Source organism: Brassica napus, chromosome C4, assembly GCF_020379485.1.
Source record: "Brassica napus cultivar Da-Ae chromosome C4, Da-Ae, whole genome shotgun sequence".
Lineage (NCBI taxonomy): Eukaryota > Viridiplantae > Streptophyta > Magnoliopsida > Brassicales > Brassicaceae > Brassica > Brassica napus.
Window position 1 is genome coordinate 31452890 of NC_063447.1, and position 19583 is coordinate 31472472.

Sequence of the window (19583 nt, forward strand, 5' to 3'; positions counted from 1 at the left end):
TTCCGCGGATAAATACGAAATTTTGAAGATAATTACGAAGATCGGAAAAAATGGAATATCTCCATTTTTATGCTATGGCGGCTTAAGGGCAGAAGAGGAAAAGCGTAAACCGACCTAGGAGCCAGTATATAAGGAGTCCTAGGCGAGAGGCATGGGGGGAGACTTTTCTCAGAGCAAACTTAGCACTTAGAGTAATTAGGCATATTTTTGTTTTGGTTATTCGAGCTGCGACTCAACTAGGTTATTGTCGTCTTAGGGTTTTAGAACTAGGAATCTCGCCGACAGCTCTCGTAGCCCAGGCTCTTACCTTGTTGTAACGCTCAAATGCGAATTCGGAATAAGATATACTTTGCTCTCTTTTCGATTTCTTATACTTTATCGTTGTTATTCTTGTGTTCTGATTGCTTGGCGTGTGGTATTAGCAGATATCCGGGACCTCTGGAAAATTAGGGTTTTCCTAGTTTCCTTATTTAAATGGAAATCGACAGTGCGAATTTTGGTTCCCACAGTTTGGCGCTAGATGGAGGGGGGGGGGGGTACGGATCAATCTAACTCTCAACCACATCACGCTCAACCAGACATGTCAACTGACGACGCGGATAACGTGCAGACTCCTCTTAACGGAAGCAGTGGCACTGATCTCCACACTCCCGCAGCAGATGTATCCGCGGCCAACGCTCCAGCCAACGCCGCGGTGCTCGAGGAGTTTAAAAAGATGTTCGCCACCTACGAAAAAAGGTCGGAAGAACATGATAAGCTCGTGAGCACCTTGACCAAACAAGTTGAAACTTTAACGGCAAGGACTCGAGCAATCCGCCCCCGCGGAACCACTAAAATCCGCGGGAAAAGACTCGACTTCGCAACCCCACTCGACAGGCCTGGAGCCGCGCAGGAACGACCTTCGGGTCAAAACCCTAGTGGGAAATCTCCCATCGAAAAGGGAAACCCTGAAAGTCCTCCGCCTCCCGCGAAGGATTCGGAGGATAACAAAGTCGAGCAAGTCGACCTGGATCCTAGCGATGTCTCCAACGATACTGATGAGGACGTCGACATACATCCAAGGAGGACCAGAAGCCGATTCGCTCGGGAAAGCTCTCCGTTCGACAAACCAATGAAAGAAGAGGAGGAAATCCTCTGTTGGAACGAACAAGAAGAGATGGCTGAAAAGCAAACCGAGCTCACTCGCAGTAAACACCGACAGGCACGGAAATCTGCTGGCGAGACATCGGATATCCGCGATCTTCGCGACTATATCACCAAGACTGCGGCAGAAGTAAGAGCCGTGAAATCTCAAATCTATCACGCTACCAGCACGGCCCCCGAGATCGACAGGCTGCTGGAAGGGGCTCGGAAGACCCCCTTTACCACTCGCATCTCAGATATGAGGGTATCTGATCCGGGAAAAATTAAAGTACCGGAGTATGATGGTACGACCGATCCGAGAGGGCACCTTCAGGCTTTCCACATCACGATGGGAAGAGCGAGGCTGAAGGACGGCGAAAAAGATGCCGGCTACTGCCGCCTGTTCGTCGAGAATCTTGAAGGAGCAGCCCTCGAATGGTTCGCACGCCTTAAGTGAAACTCTATCGGAAGTTTCCGACAGCTCGCATCGGAATTTCTCAAGCAATACTCTATGTTCATAGATAGAGAAACTTCTGATTTCGATCTCTGGAGTCTGTCCCAGAGGGAAGACGAACCCCTCCGCGAGTTCATCAGCCGATTCAAGTTGGTAATGTCCAGGGTCAGCGGGATAAGCGACAAGGTGGCCATTGATGCGCTCAGAAAGACGCTCTAGTACAAGTCGAAATTCAGAAAATGGATATCCCTCGTCAAACCGCGGACGATCCAGGACGCCTTCCACAAGGCGACGGACTACATCATGATCGAGGAAGAAACGAAAGTCTTATCGCAAAAACATAAGTCGACGAGATCATCCTCGAGCGCACAATTACGCGATCGGCTCGGACCAGGGCCGAACCACGGGTAATACGTGGACTCGCAATCAAGGATATGATGAAAACACCTTCTGCGAGTTTCACCAGTCCCGAGGACACTCCACGACTAACTGCAAAGTCTTGGGAGCAAGGCTGGCCGCAAAGCTACTAGCTGGAGAGCTCTCGGAAGTGACCAGCGTGAAAGATCTCATCCTGGAAACCGATCGCCCTTCGAAGCCGGACAGAAATCCTCCCAATGAGAGATCTCCTCAAAGAAACCAATCTAGGATAAACGCAGCAGAAAGTCAGACGACAAGGGGAACGATAACAATTGTCGCAGAGTGAACATGATCATTGGAGGATCGCAATTCTGCAACGATACTGTTTCGTCCATCAAGGCATACCAGCGGAAGGCGGAGTCGAGCGCAAACTGGCCTACATGGTCTCCTACCCGAGATGATCAGAATTGCTCAATCACCTTCACGAAGGAGGAAGCCGGCGGGATCGATCAACCTCACTGCGATCCGCTCATCATAGATCTCCTCATACGAGATATGGAAGTCGGAAGAGTACTCATTAACACGGGAAGCACGGTCAATGTAATCTTCTGCGACACTCTCAATCGGATGAGCATCGAACTCGGAGAAGTAACTCCAACGCCAAAACCGCTCACAGACTTTTCAGGCGAAGTATCGATGACCCTCGGGTCGATTCAGCTACCAGTCATGGCCAAGGAGATCACAAAAATCGTCGAATTCGCGGTAGTCGATCATCCTGCCATCTACAACGTGATCATTGGAACCCCATGGCTCAACGCCATGCAAGCCGTTCCATCGACGTACCACCTGGGTGTCAAATTCCCGACCCCAAACGGAGTCGCAGCTATCTGGGGATGTAAGAAACCGTCGCGACTGTGCTTCCTCGCGGAGCACAAGTTAAGGCAGATGACGACCTCTGCAACGGTAAATCGCAAACGCACGAAGATAGATAAATCTTCGACCAAAAACGTTTCAAGAAAAGACGATTTAACATCGTCTGCTGACGCAAACGCTTCGGGTGTCGAAACTCAGCACGAGTCCGAAGCCAACACTACGACTCAACCGGAACATCTGGAAGAGAACACTGGCCCGACCACGGTCATCACGGTCAAGGCGGTCAGCACGGCGACAATCGCCGAGTGAAAACGCTCGCGGCATAAGATAGAAGTACGAGATGGCTTGATCCTCAAAAGAGGTACGTAGGCAGCTCGTCGAAAGACGAGTTCAGCTATCCCCCTCTCTAAAAAGGGGGGGGGGAGTGGGTGCGTATACTCGTATACTCCCACACAGGAAAAGAGGCGTTATTGTAATCGAATTTTTTAGAGATTTCGAACATTTTCACTACAATATGCGTCGCTCCTTTTTAAGACACTTGCGCTTAAACGCAAAAATCTCAGAACACGCTTAGAAAATCTACAAACGTTAAGACTCTTGTCAGCAGCCTCACACGGCCCAAAATCGCGAAATAATCTCGCCTCAGCACCGAAAATATACGTATAGTCTTCAAAATAACTGCGAGATGTCGCCAAGTTAAAAGTCGAGACGATATGAAAAAAATGTCCGAACGCGACCAAAAAAAATCTTACACTCCGTTCGTCGATTGGCCCCGACGAACACATCAGCCGTCTTAAACAAACACAACTTGATCACTCTTTTGATCTTCGAACGTCCAACACAAGGACAAAAGCGCGCTACAAAAAAAATACGAAATTTTGGTCTAGCACTTCCAGTTGGCTTAAAAATTGTCTCTGGAAAGATGCTCGATTCGTACCATACAAGTCGTATAAGCCGAGAACCTATCGCGGACTTTAAATCGGTACGAATCAGGTAGAAATCGCAATAGGAAAACCGATAGCCGGCTAGTCACCGCACAAACCTTAAAACCGAGAGTAAACCTAGGTCTTGCCCTAAACCCATCGCATTGGTCTCAGACATCTCAAAGACATGATATCTAAACGATACGAGATCCTAAAACATGTCTCTCCGTTCATATCTCAACGTTCCCGAAAGATCGTAAGAATAAATAATTTTTACGAAAACTCACGTCTCGAACAAACCAACTGATTGAACTCCTCAACGAAGTTAAATATGAGACGACAACTCATGTTTACTTCAAACCCACTCGAAACAAATTAACTCAAACAAACATCCATTATATATAAACCGAATAGCGGTAGGGGTTCAAAGCCACCAACGGCCAGTCCCGATAAAAATAAAAGCGGCCAACACAGGCCCATACAAAGTTCAAAGGCCACACTTGGCCGCAAAATACTAGATAAGGGAAAAACTTCTTCCCGTCAAACACTCACAGATCAAAGTTAAAATTCCTGGACAAGGAAGCTCCGAATGCATCCGCGGGATAGTTCACTTCTTCATCGTCACCGGCAAAACCAGTCGTGGTTTCTACGGTATCAGGAGAAACCGGGATGGGATCCCAGAATCCCTGAATCTTCCCATCGATCGGAGAAATGAGCGTCTCAGCATGAGCATGATCCTTCATGCCACCCTTCATTAACTTCATCTCCCTCTCGAAAACGTAGTCATCCGCCCGCGTCTTCCAAAGGCTCCCGACTGAGCCGCGACACTCACGGAAGTCGCCCAGCGAGTTGAAAGCATCTTTGAGGTTCCCGTACTCAACCTGGAATTGAGAGGCGCGAGTCTTCATCACCTTGACAATTTCCCTCTTGCCCTTCCGTTCCGCCCTACGAACAGCCCTGGCATGATCACGAGCGAGTTGAGCATCTCGCGCCAACATCTCGTCTCGCATGCGAGCAAGATCCTTTTCCGCCTTCTCCGCTTTAAAGCAATAGATCATGGCCTCTCTATGGCTCGCCTCAATAGCCGATCCAAGCAAGTTCAAGCCCTGTAAAACCGATTGACACGTTATAAGCAAAAAAATAATAATAATAAATAAATAACGATCGTCAAAATTCTTAAAGCTTATACCCCGTTGATGATACGAGATCCTTCCATGACGAATTTAGGCCTCCCCGACTCGTTCGTGGCCGGAGGAGCATCGAAGCCCGACGGAAGACCAGCGAAGAAATCATCAAAGTCCGGAATAGGGACCTCGCTCGTACCGCTTCCATCGCCGCAAGCAAGGTCCGGATCCCATCCTCGAAGCATGCAATCGTCCACCGAAAACTCCAGGTCACCGAGGTCGATATTTTTCCCCTTCGAAGAATTCAGCCCCGTCACAATCGTGGGAGCAGCGTCGGGACCTTGGTCATCAGGCTCGGAATCACTCCTTGTTTCTCCGCCCAAAGCAGGACTAGGATGCACAAACCTCAACGTCTTTCGAACTCTCTTCAGCGTAAAGGAAATCCAGAAAAAAGGACCGTTCCTGAGCAGATCCCTCACCACAATAATGTCCTTAGGAAACGGAGCAAGAAGATTGATGAAGGGACGATCGTTCGGCAACCTCCGGAACAATGGGATACAACTCTCCTCAACGGACGCGGCTTCTTCACGAACGAAGAAGAAAAACTTCTTCCACGAGTTGAAACCCCTTAACCACCGACATGAAGTTCCGAGGAACCAGCCTGTACGTGTCTGTATCCTTGATGATCTGTAACCGAAGAAGCGCTTCGAAGTGATAGACTGTAAGGGAGAGACCATGCTCGTAGCTCAGGATCAGGACTCCAATGAGGTGCTAGATGCCAAGAGGATTCAGTTGGCTTATCGCCACCCCGGAACTATCCAACACACGGACGATAATTTCGGAAATCGGGAACCACAAACGACAGCGCACTAAGAATGCTTCGTAACAAGTAAAGTAACCCTCCGGGGGACTACTAGCGCGCTCTCCTTGACGAGGAACCCTGAACTCCACCGCATCCGAAATATGGTAGAACGACCGCATGACCTCGAGGAATTCGCTAGTACTCCTACTTGGTGCACCTTCCTCCACCGGGCGACGGTTCATGACCGGGAACGATTTCTCTTTGGGAGGCGTGATCGAACCATAACACGCCACCCACCATGCCTCGTTCTCGGCCGGGTCCACCGAATGAGGAACAAATTCCATCTTTGGCACACAGAGCTCTTCAGAAACGTTCGCGGGCAAGGACCCTTTCTTCGAACTCCTCTTCTTACTCGACATCTCGTGTTTTTCTTTTTTTTATCAAGAAGGAAATGATAGAGAGAAAGAGAAAGAAGAAAGAATTTTTCAAGAAACCTCTCTATGAGAATGAGTAAGTGTAAAGATTGTGAAGAAATTACCTCCCTTCTTATAGGCATGAGAAATTACTATTTACTTGCGGATTTTCTGACACGAACTTCGCCCAAATACACCAATCTCGTCCGAAATCACCATACCGCACGTTGGGATCTCACTAGAAATCCACGATCCTAACGAGCTGGGGGCTAACTGTTGGGGTCGAAAACGGTTGCGATGAAGTCAACGTCCAAATCCCCGCAAAATACAAGTATGTCTTTTCACAACAAATCATTCTCGGTCAATAGAACGTCACAACGTATGTTCCCGAGATAAATCTTCGTTCGAATTCTATTTAGATCAAGCATAAGCCATCGGAAACATGCCCAGACCGGTTATGGATACGACGAAGTTAACGATCAAAACGTCCGAAGAAGAAAACGAAAAACCTTCTTTGACAAATACTTTTTCGAAATAGATTCTTCCTTACGAAAAGCTTTGCGGAGGAAACACGAGACATCGGACAAGAACTCGAAAAGGGTCGCTACGCAGCGACCGAACGCGTGTTCCGCTCGGTCGCTACGTAGCGACCGAGCGTTCGTCCGCTCGGTCGCTACGTAGCGGCCGAGCTCGAGCCGAAGCTCGGTCGCTACGTAGCGACCGAGCTCTTCTGAAACGTAGATACGACATTAGTCCATGCATTCTCGTCTACCCTTCGATGCTATCTCCCGAAGACTATAGTGAACCCATTTCATGTTTCCCGCCATTCTAAGTCATCGATCAAACTTTACGGTAAAAACCGCGGAAAGTTCACTCTTTATCGAATGAAGCCGTAATAAATGCTTCGAGTCAGAAGACGGCCCAAAGGGACCTAAGACATGACTCGAGGCCCAACTTACGATTTCTTAACCAACAGCCCGTAAGCTGCATGACGATTTACGCTTGGTTCGCAAGGAAAGATAAAAGTCAAGTTTCCGCGGATAAATACGAAATTTTGAAGATAATTACGAAGATCGGAAAAAATTGAATTTCTCCATTTTTATGCTATGGCGGCTTAAGGGCAGAAGAGGAAAAGCGTAAACCGACCCAGGAGCCAGTATATAAGGAGTCCTAGGCGAGAGGCATGTGGGGGAGACTTTTCTCAGAGCAAACTTAGCACTTAGAGCAATTAGGCATATTTCCGTTTTTGTTATTCGAGCTGCGACTCAACTAGGTTATTGCCGTCTTAGGGTTTTAGAACTAGGAATCTCGCCGACAGCTCTCGTAGCCCAGGCTCTTACCTTGTTGTAGCGCTCAAACGAATTCGGAATAAGATCTACTTTGCTCTCTTTTCGATTTCTTATATTTTATCGTTGTTATTCTTGTGTTCTGATTGCTTGGCGTGTGGTATTAGCAGATATCCGGGACCTCTGGGAAATTAGGGTTTTCCTAGTTTTCTTATTTAAACGAAAATCGACAGTGCGAATTTCGGTTCCCACAATCCTTGGGATCTCCTTTGATGTCTGGATAGTCTCTAAGTCGTGCCTGAACAGAAGGGGAAAGAGCCGTTGGTATTCAATAACTCCAAGTGTGAATGCATCCATGTAAGGTAAGTTGACAAATAAGGGATTCATCTTGATCATGTGGCTGCTGGTGCATGGTAGAAACTCTCCCACTGCTCTTAGATGTAATGAATGATCTCCTGGTTTCCACACGTGAGTTTGAGTTGCACACTCCTTAAGCAAAGAATTACTTTCCTTAATTAGAACCAATTCGGATGCAGTGTAGATAGTCTGACTTGTAATTGGCATATCTCCTAAATAATTACTCCTTTTGGTATGAAACCAATTCGCTGCGTGCTCTGGTTGAGTTGAGAATATATAGCAACTGGTTTCACGGTTAAATTCCTCATGGTTGTAACGATATCCTTCTTTGAGTGCACCTATGTCGCTGCTGGCTCCAATGTAGCTTGTATGGTTGATCTCATAAGTTGGTGGTCCAGCTACTGACTTGAGGTCCTCATCATTCCCTCCTTCTTCAAAAGTTTTTGTCCTCAAAACCAATTTACCTTCACCAAGATAGAGCAAGTTAGGTTTCATTCTAATTTGGGAGGCTAGGGTCTTACCTTGGTATATGGACGGTTTTGTGATGCATTGTCCAACTGGTGGTTCTTCTTTGATCAGTAGGGAAGCTATGACCCCTTTACATGGTCGGTCTATGATTTCCCTTGGCAGGAACGTGGTCTCCTTTTTGAAATCTCCTATTTCACACTTGGTTTCTCCATTGACCACTGCTTGGGTGTAAGGTTGTGAGTTTGGTTCTGGATGCTTCTCTATTGTACCTATATCTGAATCATCACTTATGGGCAAGAGCAAATGTTTCATACTTGAAGTGGAGGATTCAAAAAAATAGTATTGAGTAAGATTTAGAGCTTCACTTACCGGGTTATCGTGCATTGATTCGGCTTTGGTATTTGCTACCTCTAAAGCATGATCAGCTGGTGTAGAGGTCTCTAAGGTAGATTGCTCATTATTCTCTTGTTGTTGAGCTTCTGGACGTGTCTCCTCATTACCTAGACCTTCATCAACATTCTGGACAGAGTACAAGTGCATCATACCAGTGTTTTGATAGTTAAGATTAATCACATTAAGTTCAGAAATGACCTTATCATTAGTTGGGACTTGAGAATTTTCAAGTGTTGAACTTGCTTGCGCAGCAAGGTTGGGTTCTTGTTCCTTGATTTCCATGTTAGTACCTGAAACGTTTTCAACCTTTTGGGCACTTGCCTCCAAGTTAGTTTATTTTGCTTCATGTAGTGCCATCTTCACAGCTCGTTTTGTGGGGCAATCTTTTGCAAGATGACCCTGGCCTTGACACCTATAACAAATAACCTCAGGTGGTTTTAAAGATTTAGAGTACTCACCTTGGTCGTGCTTTACATGAGGTGTATGCACTGGTTTTGAGCTTTGCCTCTGGTTTGCAGGCTGCAAGAGTTGGGGTTGTACTACTCTCTTTGTAGACACCTTCTGAGCGTGTTGTGTAGGGATGTAAGGTGAAAATCTATCCCTCATGACCCCTTTGAATTTCTGCCAAGTGCGTATAGGAGGCTCTTGAAATTGTTCCCTATACTTCTCTTCTCTTTTCCAATACCGTTGAGCCTTTTCAGTGAGCTGTCCTAGACCATAGGACAAGTATTCTCCTTTTGGAATGGAGTTTCACTTGAAGTATCTTTCCATGTCCTCTTCCCACTGAAGATAGTTTCTAGGGTCTTCACCTTTTCCTGAAAACTTATACAAACGAAACTGATCATATGAATTATAGTGAGAACTTAAAGTTACCTCACGCTCATGTAGTTGTCTCGGTTTAAGTTTAACAAAACGTTTAGGACATGTTCTAGGGGGTAATTTCCTCATCTCGAAATGTTCATACATCAGCTCTTTGACATATGCCCAATGTGGAGTTGGTTCCTTGAAGTAGATGCGACATTCTTCCTCTTGAAGCCACCATTGGTAAGCTTCTCCTACAAGGGTGTCTAAGGCTATGGACAGCTTTTTATGTTCAGGAACTTTGTACTCCCAAAAATAATTTTCCATGTCTTCCTCCCATCTGGAGTAGTTCTCTTTTCCTGAAAAATACACAAGTGTTTTGGTGAAAACTGTTGGACTATAGTCATAAAATTTATCAGAAAATTTTATCCAAGGTTTAGAATAGCTCTTGTTGATGGTATGGTTCTTGTAGTGGTCCTGTGGCTTGGAATCAAGCTCCCCACGACATGGTTCTTCCTCATATCCATCTTCAGCCCTTGACTCTCTACACTGGTCGTCTTCTTCAGAGCCATCTCCATAGTTTTGATCTTCCCATGAGTATCCCGGTTCTTCACCCCAATCAACTTCAGAAATATTGTACTCATCAGCTTCTTCTTCAGTCGCCATGTCTACCAAGTTTTAAGGATTAAATATCTCAAGAAGAAGAAGAAAGTATTCTGAATCAAGTGATTAAACAAGAAAACGTGACTAGCAAAGTTAAAGGAAAGAAGAAAAAAGACTAAACACTAAACAAAAATGGGCAATTTCTGATTTCCTCTTTTTTTTTTTAATAAACTGTAAAATAATAATAATAATAATAATAATAAAACTACTTAAAACTTTTTTTTTTTTTTGGTTTATAATGGTCGAAATAAGCAAAAGGGAAATAAAGTTTGCAAGTAAACAAAAATCTTTTGGAAAGGAATAAATTTGGGTTGCCAGAAGAAGGAAAACTTTCAAAAACTCCACCAAAATTTGGAAACTTGGATACTAACTTAATTCTAACAGCTATTACGATTTTTTTTTTTTTTTGAAAAGATATAGAATAAGAAACATTAAAATCGACAGGATGAAGAACAAATGAAGAACACAACTTTTTATGGGTTTTTATATTTTTGACAGAAATAAACAACTAAATGCAACAAATGAAAAAAAAAATTATTTTTATGGTTTTATGAAATAGAAACAAGATAAACAAGATGCAACAGAAACAAATAAGACTTTTTATAGGTTTTATATGATTATGCAAAACAAAACTAAATGAAACAAAGAACAAACGATTTTTATAGTTTTTTTTTTAAGTAATGAAACAAAATGCAAAACAAAATTAAAAGAGATAAAGGTTGGATGAACACAACCTGGGGATAGGAGCTTTAAGCTCTGATACCAGAAATGATACAAGGCTAAGCTGACAAAGGCTAGATCACAAGGCAACAAGAGTTGTCAAGCTTGAATGGGTCGATTGTCGCCACAAAGGGTTGCGGAAGTATACCTTTGATAAGACCAGAAGCCTGCGCCTATGTGAATCCACACAAAGACAGAGACCTAAACTTGTATCCTAGAATGAATCCACACACAAAGACAGAGACCTAAACTTGTATCCTAGAATGAATCCACAAACTAAGGAGACAAGCAAACAAACAAGAAATCTAAAGGAATCCACCTAAAGACTAATTGAACAAAACAAAGACAAACTTTGTAAATTGAATAATACTTTATTAATTTCGTGCAAGGGTGATTTACAAATGAGACTTAGCTCAGTTTAAATAGAAAAGAACACAAATGCCTAAAAGAATAACTTGGAAAGAAATAATAAGTGAAAAACTAGCCGTTGGACTTAGTTGGTGCAGAATCTGTCCATGTATGGAAGTTGTCTTCTCTCCTTGTATCTTGTGAGTTTGGGCAGAAAGAAATGCATCCTTGGGATCTCCTTTGATGTCTGGATAGTCTCTAAGTCGTGCCTGAACAGAAGGGGAAAGAGCCGTTGGTCTTCAATAACTCCAAGTGTGAATGCATCCATGTAAGGTAAGTTGACAAATAAGGGATTCATCTTGATCATGTGGCTGCTGGTGCATGGTAGAAACTCTCCCACTGCTCTTAGATGTAATGAATGATCTCCTGGTTTCCACACGTGAGTTTGAGTTGCACACTCCTTAAGCAAAGAATTACTTTCCTTAATTAGAACCAATTCGGATGCAGTGTAGATAGTCTGACTTGTAACTGGCATATCTCCTAAATCATTACTCCTTTTGGTTTGAAACCAATTCGGTTCGTGCTATGGTTGAGTTGAGAATCTATAGCAACTGGTTTCACGGTTAAATTCCTCATGGTTGCAAAGGTATCCTTCTTTGAGTGCACCTATGTCGCTGCTGGCTCCAATGTAGCTTTTATGGTTGATCTCATGAGTTGGTGGTCCAGCTACTGACTTGAGGTCTTCATCAGGTTCTTACCAATGGAGTTGCTCTAACAAACTCCAAGTGCCACCGTCCAATATAAAAATTATTAATAGTATATAATAATTAAAAATATTTCTTTATCAAATGTAAATAAAGAACAGGTCAATCATAACAACAACATGCTGGCCTTAATGTTCAATGTGAAGGAGAAATATTCATGAAACAACGTGTACACAACACACCGCCAATGGTTCTGGCACACAGATAGTATATATAGTAATAAATCAACTGCTTCTGGTACGGAATGGTTGAAGCGGCAGTACCGACAAGATGTGACTGGGTCACAAATACGATTGCCCGCGGACATATAAATTTTGAAGGGGAAATGCACGATTTTTCTGATGGAACAGTGTTGAAAACATTTTAATGAGATATATTCTAATTTAGTTGTGAAAAGTCATAATATTTATCTAGGATTAGCAACTATATAGATTTAATCAGTTGGTACGAGTGAAGCCCACTCGGTCTGGCCAGCAATCTTAACTCCGTGTACCTTCTTACCTCTCGATATGTATGAAAAAAAAATATTTCTTTACTAGTTTCATGGCCAAGAAATACAAAGAAAAGCATTGATATATATTCACAACCGTTAATTGAAAAATTACAAAGTTTGGGGAGTAACTGGATAGAAGCATATGATATCCGGAGGAATCAAAATTTCACGATGCGAGGCACATTAATGTGGATAATTAATGACTTTCTTGCTTATGGCATAATGTCAGGTTGGAAAACTCAAGGTCATTTAACTTGTCTATGCTGTCTAGATGTTAAGAAGTCATTTTAGTTACAGCATAGTTGGTTTGACTGTCATCGAATGTTTATGCCTATGAATCATTTTTAGAGTAGAAATTTCCAAGTGTTTGGAGGGGGGAAAGACAAAAGCGATCATATCCTGCCTAAATATTCAAAGGGTCCTTTTTTGAAACCCGAATAACCGAAACCGAACCTGGCCCGCACCGAAAACCGAATTAGTATTCGTACAGATCCAAAAACATATATATATAATATTGATTATAATTATAATTATAACAATATTAAAATTCTAAAATTATAAATCAAATATATTACTTATTTTGAGTAATTGTAGATAAAATTGGATGTTTTGGATACAAAAATACCCAAATAACATTGTATTCATGGTTACTTTAGGACAAAATAACAAATTTGAACAATATATATTGATTATCTTTGATTTTTTTAGTTATTTTCAGATAATTTGAAAAGTTTATATATAAAATATCCGAGTCAAATCGAGTAATTTGGTTATTTTGGGTAATAACCAAATCCATTTGGACTCGGAAGGTACGACTCAAATCCGATCTTTTTTTCTATAATACCCGAATAGGACTATTTTTTTAACCTTTAAAACAAATACACGAATGGATTGTATCCATATCCGAAAGGGTGTCCAAAGGCCTAGACTTAGTTGTAATCCCCTATATATTAATCATGAAGCTTTAAAACATGTTATCATTGCCACGTGTCATCACTAGGATTATTCTTAGAATCCTTAGAAAAATAAGTTGGTACATATAAATATATATATTATTATACTTTTTATTAAACTAAACTATCAAATTGATTAGTACACTACAGGAAATGTGGGTATTAATAGCATCGCAGCATAGCGTTTTTGGTATTTCTGCTATTGTATACCAACACTGGCCTTTATAATAGCGTTTATAAAATTTAAAAGCTATGTTTGTAATCGCGGGAAAACAGAATAATTCAGCCGCGTTAATTTGGTAAGTGGAGGCGCCTTACCATTGCAAATCAAAAAATAAATGCTATCGTATATGAAAAAATATATTAAAAAGTACTTACGTTAAAATCGAAACCATTTTCTCTTCACTCTCTTCACTCTCTTCACTCTCTTCACTCTCTTCACATTCCACTAGAATCGAAAATTTTTGTTCTTCATAGTTTCGAAGAAAATCCCGAGAGTTCTCTCGAATCGAAGCTTCAATTGGTATGAGTCTCGATTTGATTCTGAGTTTAGATTAGAAAGTTTCCTCCATGATTTTGATTGGTATCTCTTCGATTTGATTCTATGTTTGTGTGAACATGCATGTCGATTGGTATCTCTTCGATTCAAATCTCTTTTGATTTTAGGTTTCGATTTTGATTGTGGGTTTCGATTTTGATTCATGTGAAAGTTTGTGATTTTGCCAATTTTGATTTTGGGTTTCTATTCTTATTTTCTGTTAACACATGCATGTCCAAGTTTGTGATGTTCGGTTTAGATTTTGATTTTGATTTTGGGTTTTCATTTTACTTTGATCGAATTTGTTCTTTGTTTATCAGTTTCAGAAATGGCAAAGACAAGAGGAGGATGACAAGTTGGTTCTCGTCGGAGCAGACGTAATCAAGGCTTGAAGGTAGTAGACCAAACTCCACAAGTTGCTTCGGCAACAACACTAAAAGTGAAGAAAAGAACAACAAAGAAAACGACTTCCCCAAAAAAGAATTTAGTTCTAACGCCAACGAGAAGAAGTAGTAGAATCAAGAAAGTGGCTGCTCAAGATGATGAGGTAGAAGATGTAACTCTTGATGAAGATGATGAGGTAGAAGATGTAACACCTGCTCAAGATGCTGAGGTAGAAGATGAGGCTGATCAGGCTGAGAAGGCAATGTCTGAAGATGATATAGACGATGCTAGGATAGAAGGAGAGGATGAAGAAGATGGAGTACTCAATGAGAAAGAAAATGAAGAAGAAGCGGCCAATATGAAAGATGATGGAGTTCTCAATGAGAAAGGGAACGAAGAAGAAGCTCTCGATATGGAAGAAGATGGAGTTAGCAATGAGAAAGGGAACGAAGAAGAAGCTCTCAATATGGGAGAAGATGGAGTTAGCAATGCTCAAGATGATGAGATTCCTAGTACTGAAGGAGTTGAGCTAGCAGGGGATGAAGTGAAAGAAAAAAATAAAAGAGGACCAACAAAGATGCGTAGAGTGGCTGAAAATCCCAATGAAAAGATTATGGTCACATTCAATGACTTTGGTGATCATATTTGACCTGGTTCAGTAACACTATCGTCTTTTCTTGGTCCTCTTGTGAGGGAACATGTTCTGGTTACACTTGCTGATTGGAGAAATCTTGATGCAGCGACTAAAGCAACACTGTGGGAAGAAATTCAGGTTTGTATATATATATTTATATATTTTGTTGAACCGCAAATTGAAATTAAAACATGTTTGACCTTTGCTTATTGTGATGCATGGGAGGTTTAACTTGCAAGAAGAGTGGCAGAAAGCTGTTGTGTTCAAGCAGCTGGGAAATTTGTGGAGGGCTGGGAAGTCGAGGCTAGTGTCACAAGTACGTGCTGCAAAGACTGCAGCTGAGAGAATAGATTTAAAACCGAGCAACATCCCATCCATTCAAGTGTGGAACTCTTGGGTTAAGAGCAAAACTACCAAAACTTTCACGGTAATTTATCTACGACTAAGTAACTTTCATCCTTAAAGGTCATGTCTTATAGATTTAATCACTGTCATATTTATATTGTAGGAAGTGAGTAACAAGTACAGAGAGATGAGAAGAAATCAGATTCCTCACACCACCAGCCGCAAAGGAATGCTTCGTTTGGCTGAAGATATGGTAAAAGAGTAGTCAAACATCTATATATTGTACAGCTTGTTAGATTAAAATGGTACTGAGATATGTCTGTTTTTATATAGAAAAAAAAAGAGTAAAGACCCAAGTAAAGTGAGTAGGAGTAAGGTATGGATTGCGGGACACACTCATGCTGATGGTAGGCTTGTGAAGCCCCAGTTTGCTGAGACTATTGTAATAATTATGGAGGTCGTATATTGTGCATAATTAATAGATTATGACAGTGAATTACTTTGTGTTTAAATGAATGTATCAGGAACAAATACAGTCACTTGATAGTCAGATGGACTCAACATCAGCTGCTGATAACATAAGGGAAGATGATGTGAGCAAGGTTTTGGGAAAAGACAAACCTGGACGAGTAAGGGGGTTTGGTAGAGGGATTATGTTGGGGTCAAAAACGGTTACGACGGAATTACCACCCGAAAATCCTCGGAGATCGTATTTCCGAAAGAGATAGTAAAAAGGAAGATGTACCTTTCGTAAAATATAACCAAACACGAAGTTTTTACGAAGAAGTATCCTTGAAGATTCAAACCAAACTAACCAAGCTCGACCGTTGCGTAATTACCACGCATACACGCTGTCCGGTCGCTGCATAGCAACCAAGTCCGAGCCAAAGCTCGTTCGCTACAAAGCGACCAAGCTCGAGTCAAATCTTGGTCGCTACGTAGCGACCGAGCGCTCGTCCAGCTCGTTCGCTACGTAGCGACCGAGCTTGAGCCAAAGCTCGGTCGCTACGTAGCGACCGAGTGCTCGTCCCGTTCGGTCGCTACGTAGCGACCGACCGATCGTCCCGCTTGGTCGCTACGTAGCGACCGAGCTCGAGCCAAAGCTCGGTCGCTCATAGCGACCGAGCTATCGCCCCGCTTGGTCGCTACGTAGTGACCGAGCTCGAGCCGAAGCTCGGTCGCTACGTAGCGACCGAGCGATCATCCCGCTCGGTCGCTACGTAGCGACCGAGCACTCGTCCCGCTCGGTCGCTGCGTAGCAACCGGGCTCGAGCCGAAGTTCAGTCGCTGTGTAGCGATTGAACCCTTCCGAACATCGATACGACATCAATCCATGCATTCTCGTCAAACCTTCGAATGATATCTCCCGAAGACCGTAGCAAGCTCAGTCCATGTTTTCCGCTATTCAAATTCATCAATCAAACTTCGCGGATTAGAAACCGCGGAAAGTTCGTTCTTTATCAAAAAGAATTCGTAGTAAACGTGTCGAGTCAGAAGACGGCCCAAAGGGATCTAAAACACGACTCGAGGCCCATCCTACGATTTCTTAACCAAAAGCCCGTAAACCGCAGCACGGTTTACGCTTGGTCCACAAGGAAGGATAAATGTCAAGTTTCCGCGGATAAATACGGAAATTTTGAAGTCATGTGTATAAGGATACTATAGATTAAGGTACACATGACTTTTGAAGTACACATGACTTTTGAAGTCATGACACATGACACATGACTTTTGAAGTCATGAATCTATAGTATCCTTATACAAAGTCATTGTCCCTTAATCTATAGTATCCTTATACAAAGTCATGTGTCATGAGTTTGATTCTTGGTTGACAATGTTGTTGTTACTTTGCTAGTTTGGATTCGAACTTTAGCACATGATGTTTACAAGGTAGTCAAGTAACAAATGATATGGTTACTTTTGACAACTTGAGTCAGGAAGTGTGGTATCTAGTCGATTCTTTAGCATTTAATACGTTTTTCTTGAGACCGATCAAATCAGCCTATATGGCGTATGATGTGTACTGTTTTTGACACATTCTGACAATATTTTATAAAGTATTTGTGAATTTATGGAGTCTTCTGTCTTTGTTGAGTCATTTCGGTCTAGAGTTGGTTTAGATGGAATATAGATCACTTGAAGCAAAACACACAGAAAAGAGTGCATTTTGGAGATTTTCATGCGGAGCACCCGAGTTATCAAAGGAGTAACCGGTCCTGAGACCCAAATTTTTTTAAGCAAGTTTCCAAATATTTCAGGATTTTACCTAGACTCTATTTTTCACCTAGGAGCCGCCTCTCAAACCTGCAACTTATCATATTTCACTTTATTCTTTGGAACAAAAATATTTTGGAGATTTTTATTATAAATTTGAGGAAGAATAGTTTCTATATCGTTGGAAGAAAATTTCTAAACCTTAGTTGCTTATTATTATTGATTCATACATGATTTATTCATTCTCTATTGTTGTGATTTTTGATGTCATGTATGAGTAGTCTTCTTGTTAGGTGTAGAGATTTCAAAGTATTCATGAATCACTGAACTAAACATAGATATGGATTTATCTTCGAGTTTCTTTCCTTTTGTTAAACTTAATGTTGAGAATGAATTGACAACTTATTCTCTGATTTTAGGTTGAATCTATTCATCAAAAGTGTAATAGGTTGCTTGAAAGACCATAGGTGAGCGATTTGTTCTCCACCAATGAAATCTGATGTTGAAGCAAATTGTTAACATATCAAACCCGCTCATTATTACTTGTCTAGAATTATACGTTCAAACAACATTTTTTTATTTCTACGTTGTTAGACAAAGTCATCGGTGTCAAGACATTGGATTACTTGTAATTGATGTTTGAGGTCGAGACTTGCTCGTTAATAGTTCTCTGAATAATTGGTTGGTTCATAACCTCTGAATTCCTACGATATACTCTTAACCTAACACCTCGTTTATTTGTTTTCATATCGATTTGCATTCTTGTTTATTTACTGTTTTCACAAACAAACCGAACTTTTTTCTTCTTAGCTTTATTTCACACTAAAAGAACCGTACTATAACCGTTGATCTCTCTAGATTCGATCATAAAATGCTACTTCGCTATATTATTCAACTGTGGTAGTATGCATATTAGGCTAATTGGTGTATTGCAATATCAGAATATTAAAACAAAATGTATGTACAATATGATTCATATCACTTAGATAAGATGTCTTACCCCCTCTCATCGTTTATGTGAATTTCTAGAAGTATGGATCGACCAAAAATTATATTGATACGAGATGTTATGAAGTAAAATCATTTTTATAAAGAAAAAAAATTATAATCTTTCTTCTAGTTTTTGGTTAGTATTTAACCCAACATCCATGTTTCATTTCCGTACGAAACAGGAGATGGGAGATGAGTTCCAGACCTGAGGACGCGAATAAATTTGTGATTCTTGAGGGCTTTAGTTAGTGTTCGATAACTTAAAAAATATCCAGAGGAGGACGTGTACTTGTTGCATGTAAAAAGAGGCTGCATAGATCTGTGCTGTAGATACATAAGAGAACACGCGTTCCGAAACTCATTGGAGACATTACGTACGCAACAAAAACATGCATTATCTTACGGGTAAGCCTATATCATTCAAGGCATGACCGGTTTCCCCGCTACCACCCGCAAACGCAGCTTTTGCGGTTGGTGGCAGTTGTTGGCGTTTTGCAATAATCACTCAAATCGCTTTACACCGTTTCAAACCGCTCTAAACTTCTTAAATTCAAAAGCTGGTTCCAGCTACCGTTTGCGGTTGCGGACGGTTGTGGAAGAGTAAATTTTTTTATTCCTTTTTTTTATACAATAGAAATTTAAAATAAAAATAAAAATAAAAATTTTAAATTGAAGTAATAGAAATACCAAAATATATCTATTATATTTTAATTTATATTATAAATTTTCAAAAAATATAAAAATATAATTTTATAATATAATTTTTATATTTATTATAATATTATGATGTATAATATTTTTTAATTATATAAAATGTAAATATTGGTAATTTATTATTGAACCACTGTTGTATTTGGTGGTTAACCAGTTATAAGTATCCGGATTTTTAACGTTAAAACTCCTCAACTAAGTTTGTTTTGGGTAAAAACCCCCAAACTAAGTATTTAATGAAAAAACCCTCAAACTAACATTATTTAATGAATTAAACCCTAACAGGTCATAATTACCATTACTACTGGTAAATTTTTAATTTAGGGGTTTCTACATTAAGTAAACATAATTGAGGGGTTTTACCATTAAAATTTAAAAAAACAAAAAAAAAATCAAAATTTTATAATATTATTTAAAAATTAGTAACTTTTTTTGACAACATAAGCGAGAACT